The 24,065-nt window shown below is 37.3% G+C and overlaps 1 protein-coding gene across 2 annotated transcripts in view; it reads right to left on the bottom strand.

Annotated features, from left to right (window-relative positions):
- LOC132844624 (synaptotagmin-2) overlaps positions 1-24,065 on the bottom strand; it is a 49,871-nt gene that overhangs the window by 21,891 nt on the left and 3,915 nt on the right. Inside the window, exons 1-2 of one of the 2 annotated variants that reach the window (XM_060868266.1) lie at positions 4,778-4,873; positions 4,082-4,231 (exon numbers count right to left, since the gene is read on the bottom strand). The exons of the other annotated variant lie outside the window; for it this stretch is intronic. The gene's annotated coding sequence lies outside the window, so the exon portion shown is untranslated. Of the gene's footprint in view, positions 1-4,081; positions 4,232-4,777; positions 4,874-24,065 lie in introns of those variants that run through there. 2 annotated transcript variants of the gene reach the window in all.

A 24,065-nucleotide genomic window follows, 5' to 3' on the forward strand; every position in this document is an offset into this window, starting at 1 on the left:
AGATCACATCTAGAGCTCAAACCTACAATGTTATTGCATACACACTTCTAAAATTTGTTAAATGAAATGGGACGAATAAATCTTGTTAAGGAATCTTGTTATTTGCTTGAGATAACCAAGGCTTTGCAACATCCCTTCTCAGTCTTGGGTACTTCATATAATGCACATTGTTATTTTTGTCTCTGTTCTATACACACATATCAGTTGGAAGGATTCATAATTACTCAACTGAATTAGTTAAATCAGTATGTGAAAATGAAGGTAGCACAAATGTGCAGTGTGTGAGTCCTTGGCATTCTGACTGAGAAACAATGTCCTATCCAATGTAAAAAAAAAAATGTACCAGACATAAATGAGCTGGCGTCCTTTTCTCCTCTGAAGAAAACAGTATAAAGAGTATACAGAGCCAAAGTTGGCAGCAACATAAAATAAGGATAGCTTTCGAGACAGAATACTTAAACGCAAGGCCACCGCAAACCAAGTGGAGAAAGGACATGCTGTACCTAATTACCTTTCCTGCTTGGAGCACTGCTACGGTCTTTCAAAGTCAAATGTGTTTAATCTTGGTCGAACCTGTTCTGCTGAAACTAAAAAACATTGACTACTGTTACACTTTTATGTCCATACAAACTTATATTAAACAATATTTTAGACTTGTCATACAAAATGTAACATACTGAAAAACAAATAGTAAGCTGTATAATATATTTATGTTCTCATTACTCTGTGATACAGAAACCATCTGGATGAGAGAAGATTTCCACGTAAGCTGCTTCTCTGATCAACTGACCAAAAAAAATCTAGACCATATACTATATGGCCGAATGTTTATGGACACCTGACATGACCCACCATGACCCAAATGTGGGTCTTCTCCAGACGGCAGCCACCAAGCTGGAAGCACACAATTGCACAGGCTGTTTTTGCATGTTGTCACTTTACAACGTCCTTCACCTGAACAAAGAAACTCAAAACTGGTCCAGCATTACAATACTATGTAAGCGCCATGAAGATATAATTTACCAAGGCTGGAATGGAGGAACAATAAGTCAACACTTTTGGGATGAACTGGAACGCCAAATGATGTTCTTGTGACTAAATGACTAAAACTCAACAGAGCCATGTTCCAAAATCTAGTGCAAATCCTTATTAGAACACCAAAGGGGGATTAAATCTGGAATTGGATGTTTAAAAAGTGCAAAAACATTCTAGATTCATTCAACTGTAAGGGAATCTCCTGTGTACAGCAGGCTTCAGCTCACTATTCAGAGTTTTAGTTGGATTAAGGGTCTGGGAACTGGATTTTGATGTATGCTTTGGGTCATTATCCTGCTAAAAGGTGAAATCCCTTTTCATTTCCAGCAGACACGTAAATTGACTGGTATTTGTAGAGATTCATGATTCTCTCTTTCATTGATAAAAGCCACAGTTCTGGCTGAAGAAAGGCAAGACGCTGCCACCACCATACTGCACTGTGGGTATTGGTTTTTTTTGATGTGCTTTTTTTTCCTTTTGGAACTGTGAAATCATTCCACCTTTTGAAATTGGTCTCATCAGACCATATGACTTTTTGCCAGTTAATTTAGTTGAGATTGGATGATTTTTTTGGAGAATGGGGTTTTGAGTGACTTCTGAAAATTGCTACATAATGAGCTTTTCAGAACAAGATATAGTCACTGAACCAAAAAGTTTAAATCTAAGAATTTTGTTTGTGCAATTTAATCTGTTTCCCAGTGGGATTTGGGAAATGCTTTGTGGTGGGTCAATTGCTTCTTTCTGTGAAAGTATGGTCATTGACAAAATGTAACACTCTCTAATGAAGGATCAAAATCACTTAGCTTTTAGCTTTTTTAGGGAAACGGTGCATGGAGATTTTGGGAAATAAATAATCTGATTTTAGCTATTTGATCTGTATTCCTTAGCTATTTAATTCAGCAGGTTCTTGATAATTTTTAGAAGTACTGTAAGAAGAATATTATAGCACAAGAAGAAACATAAAGCAACAGGGCATGCATGTAGTAATATTTGTTATCTTGAATGAGTAAGCCAAGATAACATCCTAATAAAAGGTTTTTGATTGGCTCAGATAAGCTTCTGTCTGATCGTTTGGAGATTGCAGGTTCAAATCCGGATGACATTACAGCCAGCCATGGCCTGGAGTGCAAGAGAGCATAATTGGTCCAACTCTCTGGGTGAGAAGGATGTGTTTCCTCTCTTCCTGTTACACGAGAAGCAGTTGAAAAAGACACATCTGCTGAGATTATATGTGTTGGAGAAACCACTTTCTAGCCTTCACCTTCCCTGTTTGCTGGCTGTTGTGATCTAGTGGGTAGCAAGTGTCTTTGTGTAAATTGGGAGAAAAAAAAAGATGTCCAGTGTTGTCCCTTATCTAAAAAAAATACATTTTATGAAGAAGCACAGTTTCAAATGTTTTACCACATAACACAGACAAGTGCAAACCAAAAGAATAAAACATACAAAACATAAAAAACTGCAAACAAAGCTATGGACGTGGAGCAACAAATTAGACAAGATGATAACAGACAACTGAAAAAGACACACTGAAACATAGGAACCTAATAGGATTTCTGATTAACGCAAATGCAAAAGAGTAATGAGTGCACTGTGAATGTGTGAAATGCAGGGTTATGTGACATGCAGGGGCTGATGGTTATTGTAGTCACTGGCAAAGAATGCAGAGCCTGAGCTGGTTTGTTACAGTGTGGTTACATCATGGCTCATAAAGCTTTACGGAAACCATTTTGTTATATTAAATATGCACTATATAAGTAATCTATTTTTCATAGCTAAACATGTGGAGAAAATGGAGATGAGGAACAATGAGTGGAAAATTCTGTAGGACTCTCAATTCAGCTAGCATGGAACCCATTCAGTGGAAAATAGTGTTTAAGTTTTGCACATGACCAGTGTAGGTGACACATACAGTACGTGCTATGTGAGAGTGCTATGGTCAATGGAAAAGTAAATGGAAAGTGGAAAAGTATAAATAATATGTTACATGTTAAAATGTAGACCCATTAAACGGATGAGGCTTCTGCACTATTCATACATATACTGCAAAAAAAGTTCACAGTGCTTTACTAACAAGTACACCATCCATCATAAGGTAAATAAGAAATTATCCAATACATATACAATAGGATATACTATCTCTGAGTCATCCTAAACAATTATTAGCTCTTTCAAGAAAAGTCTGGTGTTTTGATGGCATCATGAATCGCGATAATGTTCTAATCATTTATTCGTAAAAGCTGAAATGATTATTCATGATGCAACTGCAGTTGTTTTTTTGAAACTATTACTCATAACCTGTACATACTAACACTAGAGTTACTTTCATAAAATTGGCTTACAGTAGGTAGTAGGTATCAACTTGAGAGTCAAAATCAGGTGACTTTTGGAGTGAAGGCTGTGTGAAGTGCTTGTCCTGGTCTGACCCCAGATGCAGTCAATAAAAATCAACACCTCAAACCAGAGCAAAAACTCCTCCTCTGAACGTTCATGTTCTCAGAGAAAAGCAGATATAATACAGTATGTTTTACCTATATTGCGCTGTACAGTACTGATAGAAGAAGACAGGGAATCTATTAGGATAAAGCGTTCATCGAATTAAGAGTAATCTTATGGGGTTACACTGAGGCTCTGAGACCATTTACTGTCTGTAATGCAGAGCCCTGATGCTTACGTATGAGAATTGTGGACAACAAATATTCATAACCTACGTGCAGCCCGTATAGCCCAGTAATTAGAGATATGGCACTGCGGCTATGTTAGTGAATTGCATAATTAATTAGTCACTGTCAGCGTTCATCAGCTGCATCAGCTATGACAGCTTTATCTCTTCGATTGAACTTGGGCTTTAAATAGTCAATGATTTCATTCACAAGTTTAAAAACAGTGAATGTTGTATTGGCCCAATATGAAATAATCTTATGCATATTATAAAGCAAATCTTGTAGAAGTATGCAAAGGAACTGTAGCATAGAAGCTTGGAGTTTGGAAAGAGAGAGCATGCAGGAGAGATAGAAGGAAAGAAAAAGAAAAAAGGGAAATCCCTTACCAGTAAATGGTTCTATCCTTCCAGTTTGAGCCACCCATCCAAAACGAGTGGTGGACTTAATGCTTCAGTGGTGAGGTAACATCCCCCAATGACTATTCCATCAGAGCAAACTGCAGCGCCCCTCACTTCCCTCTACTGCAGCAGAGCTCGCTGACACACACACACATACACACGCACAGTAACCCCCATCTCACACACACACAAGAGCTCTCTCAATGTTGTCACACCACCCATACCCTTTATCACACACATCTCTCTCTCTCTCTCTCTCTCTCTCTCTTTCTTCGTCTCATTACCTCTACTCAATTCTCTCTCTCACACTGACATATACACATGCTCTCCCTTGATTCCTTTCTAATACTCATTTACTTCCTGTGCCTCTGCCTCTTTCTCCTCATTTAGGATGCTGCTCACACACTGCTGCATGCAGAAAGCTACGCCCAAACGGGTACTGGAGGACAATCTTAAATGATAAATATGTAAAATCCTCCTCCCGTTGGGAACTGTACTGTTTTAGACAGTGGAATGAGGCAGCAGGGAACAGACGTGTGTTCACAACAAAACTGGTGAATGTAGATATTGTTTCCGAACAAACTATTCACTCAGCCACTTGTTCAAAATGTGTCAGTTATGAGGTAGTGCAGTGTATACATTGACTGACAACTTTATGTAGTAATGACAGTAATATACACTCACCTGTACACCTGCACGTTCATGCAGTTATCCAGTCAGCCATTCATGTGGCAATGCAGATATAGGTCCTTCAGTTAATGTTCAAATTACACATCAGAACTAGGAAATAATGTAGTCTCAGGGACTTTGACCATGGCATTGGTGTCAGATTGATGGTTTGAGTATTTCAGGAAGTGCTAATCTCCTGGGATTTTCAATTCAATTCAATTTTATTTCTATAGTTTTAACAAAGAACATGTTCACACAGCAGCTTTAGAGAAATCTGTATAGATTTCTATATTTATATCTATATTAAATATACAGTATTTCTATTGGATTTCATACCATCTCAGAGTTTGAATGTAATGTTGTGCAAAACAAAACTATGCTTTTTTCATCCTTGTGATATGAGCAATCAGAATGGAATTGTTAAATGCGCTGAAACAGGATGCTATGGTAACTCATCTAACGACTCATTGCAAATGTGGTGAGCAGAAAAGCATCTCACCTCGAGCTATAACAGCACAAGGCCATACTGAGGTCCACTGATGTCAGGCCAAAAACAGGAATATGAATCTGCAGTGAGCTCCCCAAACGTGGAGAACATTGCAATAACATCGCTTGAACATTTTCCAGTCTTCAACTGTATATGTAATTTCCAGTGTTGTAATGTAACGGAGTACAAATACTTCGTTACTGTACTTAAGTAGAAATGTCATGTATCTTTACTTTACTTCGCTATTTAAATTTATGTCGACTTTCACTTTTACTCCACTACATTTCCTAGATAAAATGTAAACTTTTACTCCGTTATATTTCCAATAAGCGTCTTCGTTACTCGTTACTACAAAATAAAATCAGAATAAACGTGTGTGACACTCCGTCCAGGGTGTATCCTGCCTTGATGCCCAATGACGCCTGAGATAGGCACAGGCTCCCCGTGACCCGAGGTAGTTCGGATAAGTGGTAGAAGATGAATGAATGAATGAATGAAACGTGTGTGACTGCAATAAGGGAGGTTTGGTGAATCACTGCTCCTAGATTACGTTACGCACGTCCGCGCGCTCTACGGAGAAGCACAGGGACGCGCAGCGTGCACGCGCAGTCAGAGCGGGAGGCGTTTATCTATAGCAGTGGTCTTCACTATTTTTTTCATGTGAGCCACACTGATAGGACAAAGTCAATAGGAGAGCCACTTTCACCGCAAAGTATGCCAAGTTATTCAGTCTTCGAGTTGCGGATGATGCATGCTCCTCATCAGTTACCTCTTTTGTCACTGTCCATTTTGTGCACGGGATTGTTTGATAAGAAATCGATCCATTTTTTAGTCCGTGTGTACAGTAAACACAAGTTGTTAACTAGCATGAAACACAAACTAGCTTCTGGCAGGCCGCCAAAAAATGGCTATTGCGCAGAACGCAGTGAGTCAGTGACGAGTTAAATAATATATAAATATACATTATTATTATTTGTAATAGAGCACATTCGTTTTTCTATGCTTCCCTGCTCATATCATCGTATTATTTACTGCCATGCGAGCCGCATATTAAAGCTTGGCGAGCCGCACAGTGAGTAACACTGATCTATAACGTTAATCGGCTGAAAGCCGCAAAGACGCCAACCAAAAGCAGTGAAATGTCACTATTCTTATTACCAGAGTTGTAGCACAAACAAAATATTAAAGGGGTGGTAAAACACGTTTTTTCGAAGGCTTGATTTTGTTTGTGGGGTGCACTGTAACATGTGTTCATGCTTCGCTTTTTAAAAAAATTGCATTATTTTTCATATATTTTACCTTTATTCTACACTGCTCTATCACTCCTTGTAAAACGGTCTGATGGCTTCCGGGTTCTATGAAGCCAGTCCCTCAAAAATAGCAATGGGCTTTGATTGGTTAGCTGGCCCAGTGTGTTGTGATTCGCTACGTCACGCCCTTTACCTTTACCAGTAGTCTGTGCTTTGGTGGCATTAGAAACAATGGCGTCAATAAAACCATATCGATTTGATCCCGAATCGGACCCAGACAATTTTAGTGAAGATGATCGAGCAGAACCTGTTCAAGAACCGGCTGTCAAACGACGTTTCAGACTGTTATGTTTTTTTGTTGTCTCATACTTTTTAGAGACGTTGTTATTTAATTGTACTAATTATAATAATTGATGTTTAATTTACAACAATAAGTGTTTGTCTATTAACAAAAGTGCATTCAAGAACCTTTTTTATTTAAAAAAAAATTTATTTTATTAGGTGTAGCTACATGTAATAACTGCAAAAAGAGGAAAACATCTGCTGCAAAGAAATACAGAAGGTAGTGTAATAAGCTAGTACCAAAATTATGCATGTGTTAATAGTTTTAGTAATAATAATAATAATTTAATCATTTATAATTTAATAATTTAATAGAATTTAAATTTAATATTTAATTTCTAATAATTTAATAGATAAAAGCTTTCCTCCGTAAAATGTGCAGCACAGAGAGCGAGATTTGGGGGAATCTAATAATGATTATATAATAATTATGAGGGACCGAGTTAAAAATAAATTTTAACCATTGATCCCTAACTTCCCCGTCCCTAGGAAGGCTGAACAAAGTGGACCTGCAATCCGGATGAAAATAACAAATGTCGGCATCGTTGCAACGACACTCCAGCCTACTAACTATACCACAACAACTCTTCTCCACAGCAATATAAAATGCCCCCCCCCCCCCCTTATTTAATATTCTCGGAGGAGGGGTTTATGTAAATATTGGGTTAATGACGTCAGCAACCCTGGAGGAATGTCGTGTAGTCCTTCGAAATGATTTCTTTAAAAGCAAATATCTCCCTTTGCTTAAAACTTTGCAGATGTTGTTTATGCTCAAACAGGAACATTACACACTAGCTAAAGTTAGAAAAGTGAAATCGTGTTTTAACACCCCTTTAATGCAAACAATCCATTCAATACTAAATAAAAATAACATTTAATGATTTGGTCTTTGTCTTGTGAATATTAGTTTATTAATGACTGCATTCATTGGACACACTGTTTGTAGAGAATGCACACATACATGAACTGATCTGATTCAAGACTGGCAACATTACATCATGCATAAAATTTTGGTGCCCACTTTTGTCATTTAATAATCCCATAACTTTTGGCTTACTATGTAGTCATATAATATATAATATAAAACTCTTCTTGTTTTATTTACCCCTAAAGATGAGACCCTAGAACTGCCCCTGATCTTATGCCTACCGAAAATCACTGAAATTTTACTTTTTACTTTTACTTCAAATACTTAAGTACATTAAATATCAGAAAATGACTTTTGATACTTAAGTACAGTAAATATCAGATACTTTAAGACTTTTACTTGAGTAATATTCTAAAAAGTAACTTTCACTTCTACCAAAGTCTTTTTCTAGTACGATACTTGTACTTTTACTCAAGTATTGCCTTCTACTACTTTATACAACACTGGTAATTTCAGTGAGCTTGTGTAGACAAATATTCCTGACAGAAGTGGAAAACAATGTGATTTATAACTGAATCACTGAAATAATTTATTTTATTTTCATTTATTATTTATTAACTGAAGCACTTGACCATGATTGCCTGATTGGATAATGCTCATTTGTTCAGTTGTTCCTAATACACTGCCTAGAGAGTGAATATATTAATTCAATAAGAACAGCCAGTCGACCGGTGCTACAGTAAAACCATATTGATAGTTACATTACAGAAACATGTATTTAAATCCTAATTTCCTTTATGATTAAAATGCGACATAAAGGCCTTCTGCAAAATTTAGAAATCCTACTGTATATTTGAGAGAGATAGATATGAGATGAGCGACAAGTGAAAAGTGTTTCTTTTTTAAGCTTAGGATGACAAGCATATGTTCCTGCTGAAGTGTATATTTTTTCTTATGAAGCACAGTAGAAAGTTTGGGACAGGTGTTGAAAAAATGTCCAGGTGGTGCAGTTTACCTGCATCTTCTTGTCAAATAAATTGGGTTTCAGCCAGGCCTCAAGCACACAAACAGAGGTAGAAAATATCTTCTTTGGTTTCCGTGGAAAACAGCAGTTACAATTCATCACACCCCCACATCATTAGGAATTGAAACTACACAGCAGAGCACATTTGTCTCGCTGCCACAGTCATTCGTGTGAAACAACAAGATTTATGCATGTCATAAAATCCCCAACATTTAATTAGTTTAGGACAACCACACTGCAATTTAGATTTTTCCCTTCATGTATTACAGAAAATATTCTTAATAGTGACCAAAAGAGACATTTCAGGATATGGAGCTGTTAATAATGTAAGAGTAAGAGGCAGGCCTGGCAGTCACTGCAGCAGCCCAGCTTGTCAGAGCAGTGATTTGGCTTTTATCGAAATGAATGCTTTACAAGAAGATTTAAATTAATGAGCAAATTATGTCAGCTCAGATACATATTCTATCATGGCTAAGACGTTTGTAGTAAAACATTTTGGATATTTTGCCTTTTCTAAAGTGAGTAATGAGTGTAAAGATAACATTCATACTCTATGTAGGTTCAAGATCTAAGCCTTCGAGTAAATATATATTATTTCGTGTATGGAAATAATTACTGAAAGTGAGTTTTGAGTTTATGGAGAATGCAGCATGAGGACATGAGTGAGAAAGAGAGAAAGAGTGAGAAAGAGATGAAATAAAGATGAATATGAACGAATATAGTCTATGGAAAACATCATGGTTGCAAAATAACAGCCTCTCTAGTGATAAAGGGATACCTCTGTGTGTGACTGTGTGTGTGTATGTGTGAGGGTGAAAAGAAGCAGTGCTATGCTGGCACTTTGCCATATGGTGCTAACACGGATGGATCAATTTTCACCACATGGAGCTTGCCACTCCCAGTACAATTAGCCAGTCCTCACAAGGCAAAAATAACAAAATGTGGCTATACAGTACTAATCATCAGCTTATACTCCACAATGATTTCTGTATTGTTTCAGACAAGTACTGAAACTTCGAATTTGCACAAGACGACACTCAGGAACTGCGAACTGATTGGTCAGTGAGATAAAAGCAAACAATGTTCAGAAAGTCGGGAACAGTGATCGAGTATCGTTTTAATATACTCGATAGGTGACATGTGATCCTTTCAAGCTCTGAGTCACTACTAAAAGGACGATAATATAACCCACATCCACATTTGCCCTATATAGAGTACAACGCATAAATGTGTGTGCTCACTTCCATCTAATTAACCCAAAACTCTGTGAAAAGGTCTAATTTTGGAACAGGATTAACGTGAGTAGTCTGGTAGTAAGACATCTTTATGAATAAATAATTGTCAGAAATTATGAGGCATGACCACATTATCTCTGACTAAAAGAAGTATGTATTAATTAACGGTGGGTGTACAGACATCTGATGCATTCTTTCATGTTCTAATTACTTCTATACATCTGTCTGTCTGACTGTCTGTATCTTTATAGGAAATTATATTATGATATCTTGTTTCTTGAGCTATATGTACAGACAGATTCCATCCTCACAATTAGAAGTCATTTGACTGTGTACTATGAAGCATTTATACAATCACATTTTACGTTCATGTGCGAGCCCAAATCTCTCAGCGCAAAAACTCCTTCATTGACTGGCATATGATTTGTTTTAGAGAAAACAGGGTTCTTCTTTGTTTATCCAAATGTACACCTATGCTTTTTGTGTGGTGGCTCTGTATGCACATACACTGTTGCTAGTAGTCTGCTAAACAGCTAACGAGGAAATAGATGGTTGTCATGCATTATCTTCCTCTGGGTGAGAATATAAATGATCTGCTCCTATAGGAGTCATTGTGGAACCGAGTAAGGCAGCTGCCAATTATGTTGATCATTCATACATGTTCTGTAGCCATTTTATCCTGGTCAGGCTTGTGGAGGAAGACTGGAGTTAGGAATACCTCCTGGATTGGATGCTAGTCACTAGGTCACTGAGGTGTAACAATTTACCAAATTGAATCAAACCATTGATTTTAAAGGCAATGATGCAAATGAAGTGAGGCAACAGATTCGATCCCAGAAACAAGGCATAAATAAGACTGATTGGAAATTGATTATATTGATAAATTCATAATTTTTAACAGATGAGTAAAAAGGTTCGCAAATTCATTTACATCTAAATAGGATATAAAATAGTCCTTCCCTACGTCAGCAAAGTTAATAAACCCACAATTGTCACATATCAGTGATATGTCAAATCATTATATTGTGAGGTTTATACCCCCACAGAGGGAACCATGCAAAGACATTCATACACTTATTTACTCATTCCTACAGGCTGTAAAGTATAACCAACCGAGCAAAATGGCACATTTGTAGGAGGTTACCCAAAAGAACACACAGGAGAACATGAGAAACTCCACACAGACAGTAGTATGTTAGAACAAGCAATATCTTAAGAATTATATATACAAACAGGGAAAAGTGCTCAAAATGACATGGCTGAAAGGGGACAGAAAAATTCAGTAGTGCATGTGCACTCGATGTACTTCAGGGTTTTGTCCCTTAAAGTCTGGTGAGTCTCCTGACTGATATACTTTATGGATGCGTGTGGTATTGATGTTGTTTATTCTGTTTGTGCACCTGATATTTGATCTTCAATCCACACATCAGGACAATGACGATCGTGTTTTAGCAGCAGGAAAAAACGTTCAGAAATGTAATGCACCCACAACTGCATCATGCTCTACGACAATATGCCTGCAAACACTGCGTCCTTGAGAATGGTTTTTAACCAGAAAACCATGTGGTTATTACTTCACATCCACCATATTCACTCCTTGTGTTATGCTGTCTATCAGACACCTAAGCACTTTCTGGTAAAATTGCTTTTTCATTAACAGATAAACAAACTCACTATGAAAAAAATTCTCTAAATGTCAAAAAAAACGTGATCATCATATTCTGTTGATGTGCGATTTCCTGCACCAGAATGCAGTGGTCTTAAAAAGCTTGCTCCAGCTTAATCACAAATTTCACACTAATTCTTTGTTCTTTAACATCTGGATTGAATAATAATATTTGGATTTTAGGTGGAAAAAAACAGATCCAAATACCACACGCATCCATAAGGTATGATGTCACTCGGGAGACTCACCAGCCTGTAAACGTATACCACTACCTAGCAGTCAAAATTGATACTATTTGTTTCAAGCAGGAATCCTCTGGGAATGTGTTTTCTGCTGCAGGCATATTGTCTCTCTGTGGAAACTGAGTCTAGACCCAGTTTGTAGCAGCTTTCACAGATATTTTTTACTGTTATAAGAAATGAGATGATAGTAAAACCTGGAACAAACTGAACGTATCCATTTTGTTTATATGTATAAGTTATATGTAACAATTTGCTCTATCTATTATACGTGTAGTACACAGTGTCACACCTTAATATATTTGCTTGTATATTTTAAAGCTCTGTTGACATTTTCCTTTGAAACTAAGCCTGTTTTCCTGCCTCTGGCTAATGGCAAAACCCAACGGTAACGTAGTGGAGATGAAATACGGCATATGTGTATGTGATTTTCTTGCCTAGCTATTCCAAATCCACTCTAAAATCGCATGCCAACCATTTTCAGTTCTGTAGTGGGAATAAATTATAGGCTCTGATAATGTCTAGGATTTCATCAGTTTCTCTTTGAGTACATTGCACCCTTTAATGATATCAAATTTTCAGAGGTCAAAATGCTAATAACCGTTAGACTACACCGTGCATTATCTCCACCAGTCATATCATATTGATTGAAGGTGATGTGGGCCATAAGCAAGTGTGGAAAAAAATCTTTAAAAGGCTACAGTGATTGGTCATATGGAATGGGTCTGAATCAGAAAGGTCACTAAATTATTAATAATTCTCTCTCTTTCTCTCTCTGACCTACACACACACACACACACACACACACACAGGGTCTCTGACACCCAAATTTGTAAGAGCAAATTTTTTGCCATAGCTTTGTAATTTAACAAGAGAACGAGGTGAGTCCACAAAATTCTTCTGTTGTTTGACTGAGTGTAAAACAGCCACAGAACAAACATGGAGGTTAAAGGGATATACAGAAATTTGGCATGGTGAAGGCCATTTGTGTCCTGAGCCTCTCATGGATGTTATTTGCGCCACACTTCATTTTCTCTCTGAGTGTGGGAAGAAGAGATAAAAGCTCTCTCTCTCTCTCTCTCTCTCTCTCTCTCTCTCTCTCTCTCTCTCTCTCTCTCTCTCTCTCTCTCTCTCTCCTTCTGCAACTACTGCTGCAATGCAGGGGTTTAACAAGGAAATGTGAAGCTAGAGGGCGCAGGCAGCACTTTCTCTTTTGTGCTCGCTCACGGCCGCACAAACAGAGGACAAGCTTGATGCATTCTTCCTTATAGCACGGGGAGTTTAATGTGATAATGCATAGGTGAAGCGTGACAGTTTCAGTCAACAGAATCCCTACATTTCACTGAAAGGAAAAGCATTATTAATATGAGCGGTAAACGTCTTCAACCTCCTTTTATCATTTAAACAGGCAAAGTTCTTCACCAAAGACATTTGGTGTGATATTTTTAAATCCTTCAATTCAATAATTCAAATGTAGCTAACAGATTAAGAAAGCTTATAACCACTTACGCATCATAAGTAAGAGCTGAAGTAAATCATTTTAACCATATTTTCTCTCTGGGTTTCTAACCACTTAAAGGGTGAGGAAAGAACATTACAATGCAGTAGTGGCAGCCATTTTGAAACCAGAATTACATCAAATTCTAATTTAGATGTCTGTTTAGATTCCCTGCCTGAAAATAAACCCAAAATAAATGTTAATTGTGAAACACCAAAATAATAGTAATTGTTATTCAGGCAACAGATGACTTTAAAACAAACTTCTCATTCATTCATTCGTTTCCATTAACTGGTTTCTCCGTGTCTGGGTTAGGATGAATATATACATATATATATATATATATATATATATATATATATATATATATATATATATATATATATATATATATATATATAAAGGAAACCTAAAAATCAAAAGGAAACCCACAAGAACATGGAGAGAACATTCAAAACTTTGCATAGGAGGTAATCTGAGGACCAAATCAGGGAGCTCTGAGACAACACTTCATGCTGCTCCACAGCCACTGCCCAAAATGTATTCAGCATAGTTCTAATATTCAATTATGAGTCAGCATCAGTGATGATGGATTTAAAGATTAAAACAAAAAAGTAATTGAATTCATATGAAAAAATGAAACAGAATGCAGCTTCTTATGGCAGAAGTACACTATTTTTTCCAAGAAACTGTGAGCTGCAAATGGATTGGCCTTTATCATAGTATTTCCTTTTAGCCTCTTACTCAGAATTACAGTCGACAGAGTAACAAAAATCTCCTTACATCACATTAGATCTGTAATTTTTACAGTAACTATTTAAGACATAATCATTTTTCTTCAACTGCTATTATGAAAATGGAATGAAGCACACGTCCAAGTCGTTGCCCGTTTATTTCTCTTGCTTCACAGATTCATTGTCAGTTCACATAAATTTTTAGTTGTGTTTAAGTTTTTTAAATAATTTGAAGCTACTGTATTTGATTTAATTCTGGTTTGGAATGAATTTTGTTCGGATCTTGTGGTAAACCCAGCACTATTCAAACCTCCTTCTGTTAATACCAATCAGGTTTTGTATGGTGTGTAGATTTTGGAGGTGTACCACATAGGGGTAATCTGTGATTATGCTTCAGAGATGGGGGACTCGAGTCATATGACTTGACTCAAGTCAGACTTAAGTCACATATTTGAGACTTGAGACTTGCTTGACAAATATTTAAAAAAAGACTCGACTTGACTTTGACTTGACATTCATGACTTCAGACTTGACTCGGACTTGAGTTAAATGACTCAGAGATGGGGGACTCGACTTGACTGGAGTCAGACTTAAGTCACAAATTTGAGACTTGAGACTTGCTTGACAAATATTAAAAAAAGACTCAACTTGACTTTGACTTGACATTCATGACTTGAGACTTACTTGTGACTTGCACATGTGTGACTTACTCCCACCTCTGCTATGCTTACACATAAATCCTCCAATGTGAAATAAAATGGTGAATTAATGAATAATGTAGTGCTTGAACATCTTTTGTACATTAAGCAGCCATAGGATGGATGTGAATCAAAGTGAATTATAGAAAAATAAACAATGCTATGTTTGAGATGTTTAGCACCCTAAAATGTAAATGGTATGATTATTCTCTCTGAGCACTTTATTAGGAGCACCTGTGCACTAAACTGCAACTACTGCAATCATCTAATCAACTAATCATGTGGCAGCAGTTCAATGCAAAACAACATGTAGATATGACCCGGGAATTTCATGTACTCTTTACATAAACACAATAGTCTCTAGAGTTTATTTAGAATTTATTAGTGCAATAAAAAGTGAGCACCAGTTCTGTTGATCATAATAACTTGCTGATGAGAAAGGTCAAATGAGAACGGCCAGACTGGTCAGAGCTGCCAGACAGGTTATAGTACCTCAGATAATCTGTACTGTTGTGGTAAGCAGAAAAAACATCTCAGAACACACTGAACCTTGTGCTAGATGGACTACAACAGAAAAAGAAAAACTGTCAGCCGAGATGAGAAATCTGAGGCTGAGGTAGGTACAGGATCAACAACACTCGACAGTAGGTTGGAATTTGAATCTCTGTTTCTGGTAATGCACACAGTTGGTTGGGACAGAATTTGGTGCATGAATCCATGAACCTGACCTGCCTTGTGTTGCTGCCTTGTGTTAAATGTACATCACTTCATGTCCATAATTCACACATTTTTCCTGAACATGACAATGAGTTCTGTGTTCACTCACTCAATCACTCACTCACTCACTCACTCACTCACTCACTCATTTTCTACCGCTTATCCAAACTACCTCGGGTCACGGGGAGCCTGTGCCTATCTCAGGCGTCATCGGGCATCAAGGCAGGATACACCCTGGACGTGCCAACCCATCGCAGGGCACACACACTCTCATTCACTCACGCAATCACACACTACGGACAATTTTCCAGAGATGCCAATCAACCTACCATGCATGTCTTTGTTCTGTGTTCAAGATATCTGAATCCAATAGCAAACCTTTGGGATTACTAGGGATCTGCAGCATGAAACACTAGCAGGAATTAAAACAAACTGCATGAATTGCCTCATTCAATCATGTCAACCTGGACCAGAATCTGTTTCAAAGGAATGTTTCCAACATTGTGAAATCCATCCAAGAACTGAGGCTGTTTTGAGAACAAAGGGAAGCCAGTACCTACTGTAGTATTATTATAGTGTTCCTTATCAAGTGCTCAGTGATTTTAATAGTAAGCACTTGGTTAGATAGATAATCAAGGATATGTTTTTAAATTAATAAGACATTATAGAACATAGATCTTAAGTTCTTGTATGGACTGAGACAGAATACTACAGAATACTAACATTTTTCATCTAGAAGGTTCTGTGTTGTTTGCAATGCTGGACTGAAGAAGAGACTGCAGCAATGGTGCCAAAATGTAAGATGTAACAGATTGCAGTATAGATGAGATAGTGGGTAGGAGGTAACCCAGTGTAGAATTTTTGTTGAAAGGGGAACAATATGTCCATGGTAATGTAGAGATAATGAGGATGTGGTCAGAGTTCCCTTTAGAGAATAAGCTCTTTTTTTTAGAAAAGCAGTTGTTTGGTTGTTTAAAGAAACATTATGTAGAAGCAGATGTCTGGAGGACGGTAGTGAAACACAGATACCTGCATTTCTGATACTTCTGTTTCACAGTTAAATGTCACTAAATCTAGCACACGAACATAAAAAAAACAAAAAACGCTAGTCTTTGTCTGTGACCCTACAAGGCTTCTCATTTTTTATCTTCACTAAAGACGCATCACTTCTTATAAGATTTCCTGACCTGATTCTCTTGAGTATAAATCATCTAAAATCTCAGTAATTGAATAAACATAAATCTCTTGATTTTGTCAGATGCTATGACCTTCTGTCCAAACCGCCAATATTTGCCTACTAAAAGAATATACTTGCTTTCCATGGCAATCAGAGCAAAATACTTCAACAGGGTCCAAATAAACATATTCAGTTACCATAGCTCAGAGGAAACGGCCTACAGGTTACATTCTATGCAATAAAGCTGGCTTTTATTAATTTGCTTTGAAACATTTTTTTCCCCTGAGGAACATAGACCAAAGCAGATTCCCTGTCCCTCCTGTGATTATACATTTTAATTAAAGTCATATTAAAATATGATATGGCATAAGACATTTATTATAATTCCAAAATCCAACACTGGTTAACGTGCCAACGTCACCCAACACACATCACACATTGGTTAATAATTGGCAAGGTCTAAATCACCACAATAAAGGCACTTAGAGTCAATTTATACAGACTTTTTATTATTTTTTAAAGAAATAATAAATGATTTTAGAAATATGAATGAATATGATCACTCTACTGTACAGTAATTTCAAGCAATTATCGTTTGCACTTTGGTTGTCCTTTTCCACTGCCTTTTGGGTTTCATTCACTGCTACAGTGCCTAATAGCCTAATAATCATAATAGTTAGTTTCTTTTAAACATACACGTAGATAAACATTGTCTATGTGGGATGTATTTAATCTTAAGCAAACGTGGTATATTCCATAGAAAATACTCATGATTTATAAACCAGGTTGTTTTTCCAAATGACTATCGCAATCATGAACATTTAGCTAAGAATCATATAAAACAAGTCTTGTCATGTCTTATTTCTCTCTCTCTCTCTCTCTCTCTCTCTCTCTCTTTGTATATATATATATATATATATATATATATATATATATATATATATATATATATATATATATATAGTTATAGATATATTTCGACATTTATATAGGAGACTTAGGCATAAGTTGACTTCTTGCCTTCTTTCTGTGTCATCCAGCATACAGGAGCATGCAGAGGTAGATGGATAGAGAAGTGTTTCCATTTTTATTGCTGAGCTCCCGCAGTAATGCGGCATGTCAGGATGGTGAAGATGACTACAACAACACGTGCACGTGAATGAGACTTATTTGAATGCGAATCAAACTTCAGAATAGTAACACTTCATCTTTACAGCCACATTTGATTAATTTGTACAACAATTCACACATTCTCTCACGACTCCTAGTCTGGGAACCAGTGGGTTAGGTAATGTGGTTAAAAGCTTATTTTAGTGGGAAAACAGTGAAATTGCTTGATTTAGTTAAGCCTTGATTAAACAAAGGAAGGAAATATGAATGACTCCTTCCCGAAGGTTGCGTTATTTTTCTGTGTATGACGTCTATGACAATTGAAATGAAATAATTAAAATCAGTCACTTGACCTGAATCAAAATGAGCTTGTATATCATTTGCTGAAGGCTAAATGCCCCCAAGAACAAGCAGGAGGTGTAGAAAGCTGCAGTAAAGGCAAGTCATAGTGTCACAAGACAAAAAACCCAGAATCAGGTGATATTTATGGGTTCCAGATTTCAGACAATCATTAACTATACAGGATTTCATCGTTTATTACTTTTATATACATACCAATGTGCAGTGGTAAACAACTAAAATAACAATAACTTTGTCAATATCCAATTATCAGTGGATCTGTATAGTATGACTGTATATTTTCGTATGATCTGAAAGTGCCTCACACCTCTGGGGTTAGAGGTTTGATTCCATCTGGTGTGAGAGGAATTTGTATGTTCACCTCATGCTTTAGGGGTTTCCTCCATGTACTCTGGTTTCCTCCTTCAGTCCAAATACATGCAACGTAGGCTGATTGGCATCTCTAAATTGTCTGATGTGTGTAAATGTGTGGCAGTTGGGCCCTGTGATGGGCTGCGTAGGATAGGCTGTGAAGGATAAACCGCACAGAAAATGGACAGAGGGATCTGACATGATGATACCTCACATCTCCAGTGTCCATGCTGGAGTGTCCACTGATCTTAGGCTACTGTTTTCCCCTGTGTCTATGTGGTTGTCCTCCATGTTCTCCCCTTTACTCCCACCTCCCTAAATCACAAGTGGGTGATTTAAATGACAGTGTGTATGTGTATATTCAAGATAACATTCAACTTGTGCCTGACCAAAAAGCTGAATGAATAAATTAAGGAATTGCTCTAATGCAAAAGAGCTTACCCAACAGCAGTAAGGCCTTAACAGCAAGTTTTTGTGAAAAAGATAATATATAAATATAAAGTTAATATGGTCCTAACTTACTGATGGAAATACTCTCAATTAACATTATGTTTATTGCAACAGAATGCATTTCTTTATCTTGCAAAATGCATTCAGCAAAATGACTAATCCTGAGACATCACTGTTTATTGAAAGCACTCGTCATCCTCTGCAAGGAAAGGTGTCTCAAACCCACTACTACAGTTAAAAGTAACACTAATCAATATCGGCACTGCAGTAAGGGTGTGATAGAGTTGTTATTTCACGAGTAGCTGAGCAGATCAGCTTGGCTGCAGCTGATTGGAAAGGCCAGTTAGTTGTTAGGATTGTTCTGGAAGAGTTGTGGCCTCTTAGTGGCAGATGGGTATATCACAAATTAGGCTGAGCTCTCCTCTTCTCTGCAGTGCGTTTTTTTTCCCTTCTTTTTCACACGAAGGTCGAACAAATTAGGCCAGTCAGGCACCCTGGCCCACATGCACTCCTTCTAACACTCTACATGGCTCTGTGACACACACACTCACATGCACCATCACACACACTTTGTTACCCTTTCAGATGCCCAAAATAGTATATTCAGGTGGTCTGGGGATACTGTAGGTAGAAAGGTACGAGATACTTTATCAACCCCGGAGTCAGAGCGTCTAGAGTATCTAGATCTGGGTCAGTTTGACTGAACACCCTGAAAAAGGCTTAGCCCACAGAAAGACTAGCTCATATCTATTTAACTGGAACTTTTTGTGTGTATTAAGACACACAAACACACACAAGCATGATTTTAATATGCAAAGAAATGCAACTTAATCTCATCTGCAAGATCCTCAATTGTACATTCAGAGCATTATGTATGAATAATATGACAATAATATAAATATAATAACTTATAATAGCTATTCATGGATGTGGAAGTCACATGTGATCGGCTTTTAAGCTGACATAACTTCTCTTCCTTTCTCTAATAGCATAATACCAGAAGAGGGCAGCAAGATTGTACATCTGATCATGCAGCACCTTATAGGCCCCTGCAGCTGGTCTCCTAACTTTATTGGCTCATGGTTTGATCTGGTAATTTGATCGTGGTGATTTCACACATCATCAATCACACGTTAATGAGTCTTCAACAGAAGCAAAAGGTTGAATCAGAATGCAGAGCAGTGCTTCTCTGCAGAGGCACGGGGGCTGGCGTGCACTCTGACGGGAAGCTTATAGAGTATGTTATACATTATTTAGTACAGTCCTGTAGGTAGTACAGATTTATTTTGAATTTATTGTTGGCATATTGAGCCTGTCTTGTGTTCAGTGCTCAGGAGATGAACAAATAAATTATTTAATAAGAAAAAGAATTGTGTGTTAAAAAAAGAAAACACTGAATTTTTCATCACCCAGCAGTTATAAATAAGGACAAATATGCTAATGAGCTGCATAAACAGTAACACAAATTGTAGTAGTGTATTTATGGATATGGCTTCCAGGCTGCCATTCAAGGCAAAAACAAAATCATCATAAAAATTGCTGAATAATGCATTGGCTCGAAACCCGAAAATGAGAACATATAGACTTATGGACTATGTTTGTTTTTTGTCCTGAAATCATCAAACTTAAAGTAACTTAAAGTTAAATGGAATTAAAACTTAAAATTGTGTGTTAATAATGTTATTGAACTTTCTTATTGTTTATATTTCCTTTTTGTGGAAGGTGAAATGCAACAAAGATTGGCAGAGAAAAAACTGCTACACTAATATTCACTCATTCAGACTACTTGGATTTTGGCCATTTTGATTCTTGGTGTTGTTGAAAACAAAGCTGTGAAATGAAACTTATTTTAATCATGATAATAGCTCTGTTCATTTAAAATAATCTACTGATATTGTGGTGAGATTAATTTGCTGACATGGATTGTTGATGATTATTGATTCAGTTTGGATGAATGCATACTGTTATGACATCCTCACTTCCATTCATCCATCCATTCATCCATCCATTCATCCATCCATCAATTCATTCATTCATTTGTTCATTCATTCATTGATCCATCCATCCATCCATCCATTCATCCATCCATTCATCCATCCATCAATCCATTCATTCATTTGTTCATTCATTCATTCATCCATCCATCCATCCATCTATCCATCCATTCGTTCATTCATCCATCCTTTTATCCATCCATTCTTTCATTCATTCATCCATCAATCCATCCATCCTTCTATTCATCCATCCATCCTTCCATCCATTTATCCATTTTTCTTTAATTTATGCCACATTGACTTAATGATAACAGTCTACTTTTGATCTACAAATTTAATGATAAATTCTTATAACGTACAATTAGAAAGAAGACTGTTGTTGGTTTCTAACAGAAATTATATAACTCGAGCTCAGTTTCTCTCCTGAGCTCGGGTTACTGTCTGTGTGGAGTTCTCTAAGTGTTCTCTTCGAGACTGAGTGGGCTGTCTGGTTTCCTTCCACTTCCCAAAAGCATGCAAGAAAATTGTGCTGCATTAGACTTACCTCGGAAGAAAGAATTACTTCATTTTTAACCTCTGTGTGTTTGAGGTACAGTGTTGGAAAAGACCATGAATACCTCCATGTTGAGATTGGTTAGCAGCAGTGTAGTCAGCTGTGATGAGTGATTTTTAACAAAAAATTGTATAGCCAGTGCTTCAACAAGCTGATCATTCTGTCCAGGATTTCACGATTTTGTGATCGCAGAAAAATCAAGCAAGCTCCCAGGAGGATATTTCTAGGACTGAAATTTTTCAAAATTAGTGCAGATGTTCTGGAGATTTGGGCCAGTACATGTCGTGTGTCATCACCACAACAAACATTCAACACAAAGCTCTCTTCAAACCATGTGTGTCAAATAGAGTACAGCTATCAGAAAGTCAGTGCATCACACCAATTCATATCAAAGGTTTATGGGGGAAAAAATAGCACAGTTGCAAATTGCATCACAAAAACAAATAGGAAAAGCCAGCATTTTTTGGTCGCAGCAATCACAAAAAACATCTTGAGATCCTGAATGGACTGAGTGATATGTCTGTATGTTGAATTATAAATTACATACAGCATAAGTTTTTTAAATGCACTCTGCTGTTCAACCATGTTGATTTGACACCAAGTGCTGAACTTGTAGCTGAAGAGACCACCCCTTGTTCCTCAGAGGACATTCTGAGTTGAGGGCTGTTTTCTGTTTTTTTGTCGTGCCTTTCCTACTGCACATACACACACACACACACACACACACACACACACACACACACACACAGAGTAATGTGATATATTTCAAACCTGTCATTTAAATGTATGAATCCTCTGAGAAATCTGGCAGCCATTCAAGGAGGTTCTGCCAGTGTGTGTGTGTGTGTGTGTGTGTGTGTTTGTTTCTCAGCAGGTCTGTTTTCAGGTTTTGTAGTCAGAAGTGGTAAAACATGAGTTACAACCTTTAGCTGAACACAGCATTGGATTGACAACTACAGTATAAATTGCTCCTATGGGTAAATGTGTGTTTGTGTGTGTGTGTGTGTGTGTGTGTGTCCAGGGTTTCTCGCACCCAGTGTTCCCGGGAGAGGAGCCAATGTGATCCTGACCAGTATAAAGTGGTACTGAATGAATGAATGAACTGTAACTATTTTTCAAAAATGTATGTTTTTTAAAAACATTATTATATTAGCTGTTATTGTGCATCCCTAAGTATTAATACATTTTAATAATAAATGACTGCTTATTTTGACATCACTTTCAATTCTAGAACATTTTGCCCATAATGGAAGTGTATTTCCAAATTTTTCAGACGTTGACAATTAAGAATTGGGTTGAGAATGTGATGTAAGATCTCACTGCAGATACCATGGAAAGATTAGTAATACATCAGAAAACATATAACCTAAAGAGTAAGTCTCATATGACTGTTTAAAAAAAAAGTAGTGTGTCAGTGAATTGCGACACATTGATTTCACATGACAAATCAGTGACACTGATGTTTCCTTCCTTCTTTCCTTCTGTAATACGCTTAGTTAATGCTGTTAAAATGTTTACTGATACAGTTTACATGCTCATTAATCTGTAGCTAAAGAAAATGTAAACATGTCCAATGTTTGTAAATCTTCTGTAATATTTGCCTGTTTCTCAATATCTCCAATGGGACTATTGTTACCTTTTGTTAGCTTAACAATACTAAAACACACAGCACACAAGCACACAATGGTTCTTAATAGAAAATGAACACTTTGGTGTGTGGAGTATATATATGTATGTGTGTGTGTGTGTGTGTGTGTGTGTGTGTGTGTGTGTGTGTGTGTGTGTGTGTGTGTGTGTGTGTGTGTTTACATTTACAGCATATGGCAGATGCCCTTTATCTCGTTTTTATAACTGAGCAGTTGAGGATTGGGGCCTTGTTCAGGGGCCCATCGGTGGCAGCTTAATGGACCTGGGATTCAAATTCAAAACCTTCCAAGTGGTAGTGGAAGGACCACACCTTAACCACTAGGCTACCACATCTACAGTGTCTATCTATATATGTGTGTGAATGAATGAATGAAATTAGGGGATAGAAGCTTTTATTATCAGCACATATACATTACAGCACAGTGGAATTCATTTCTTTGCATGTCCCAACTGAGGACGCTGGGGTCAGAGTGCAGGGGGAGCTATGATACAGTGCCCCTGCAGCAGGAAGTATTATGGGCCTTACTAAATTGCCCAACAGCTTGGCAGTGCTTGGGCTTGAACACTGACCTTCATCAACAACCCAGGCCCTTAACCACTTAACTGATACACTGTGTGCATGCGTGTGTGTATGTGTGTGTGTGCGTGCGTGTGTGTGCATGTGTGTGCAATTGTGTGTGTGTGTGTGTGTGTGTTTATACATCAGCTGCTTTTTTTCCAAGCACTACGGCTTCTGCATTGATTATTCATTTATTGATTGCTCATCATCTCTGTAGGTTAGTACCATATGGTCACCTCCTTCAACACCTCCTCATTTCACAAATACACACACACACACACACACACACACACACACACACACACGCACACACACACAAACAGTATGGCTTTTTCCTCTATTGA

The sequence above is a fragment of the Tachysurus vachellii genome, chromosome 4 (genome assembly GCF_030014155.1).
Source record: "Tachysurus vachellii isolate PV-2020 chromosome 4, HZAU_Pvac_v1, whole genome shotgun sequence".
Classification (NCBI taxonomy): domain Eukaryota; kingdom Metazoa; phylum Chordata; class Actinopteri; order Siluriformes; family Bagridae; genus Tachysurus; species Tachysurus vachellii.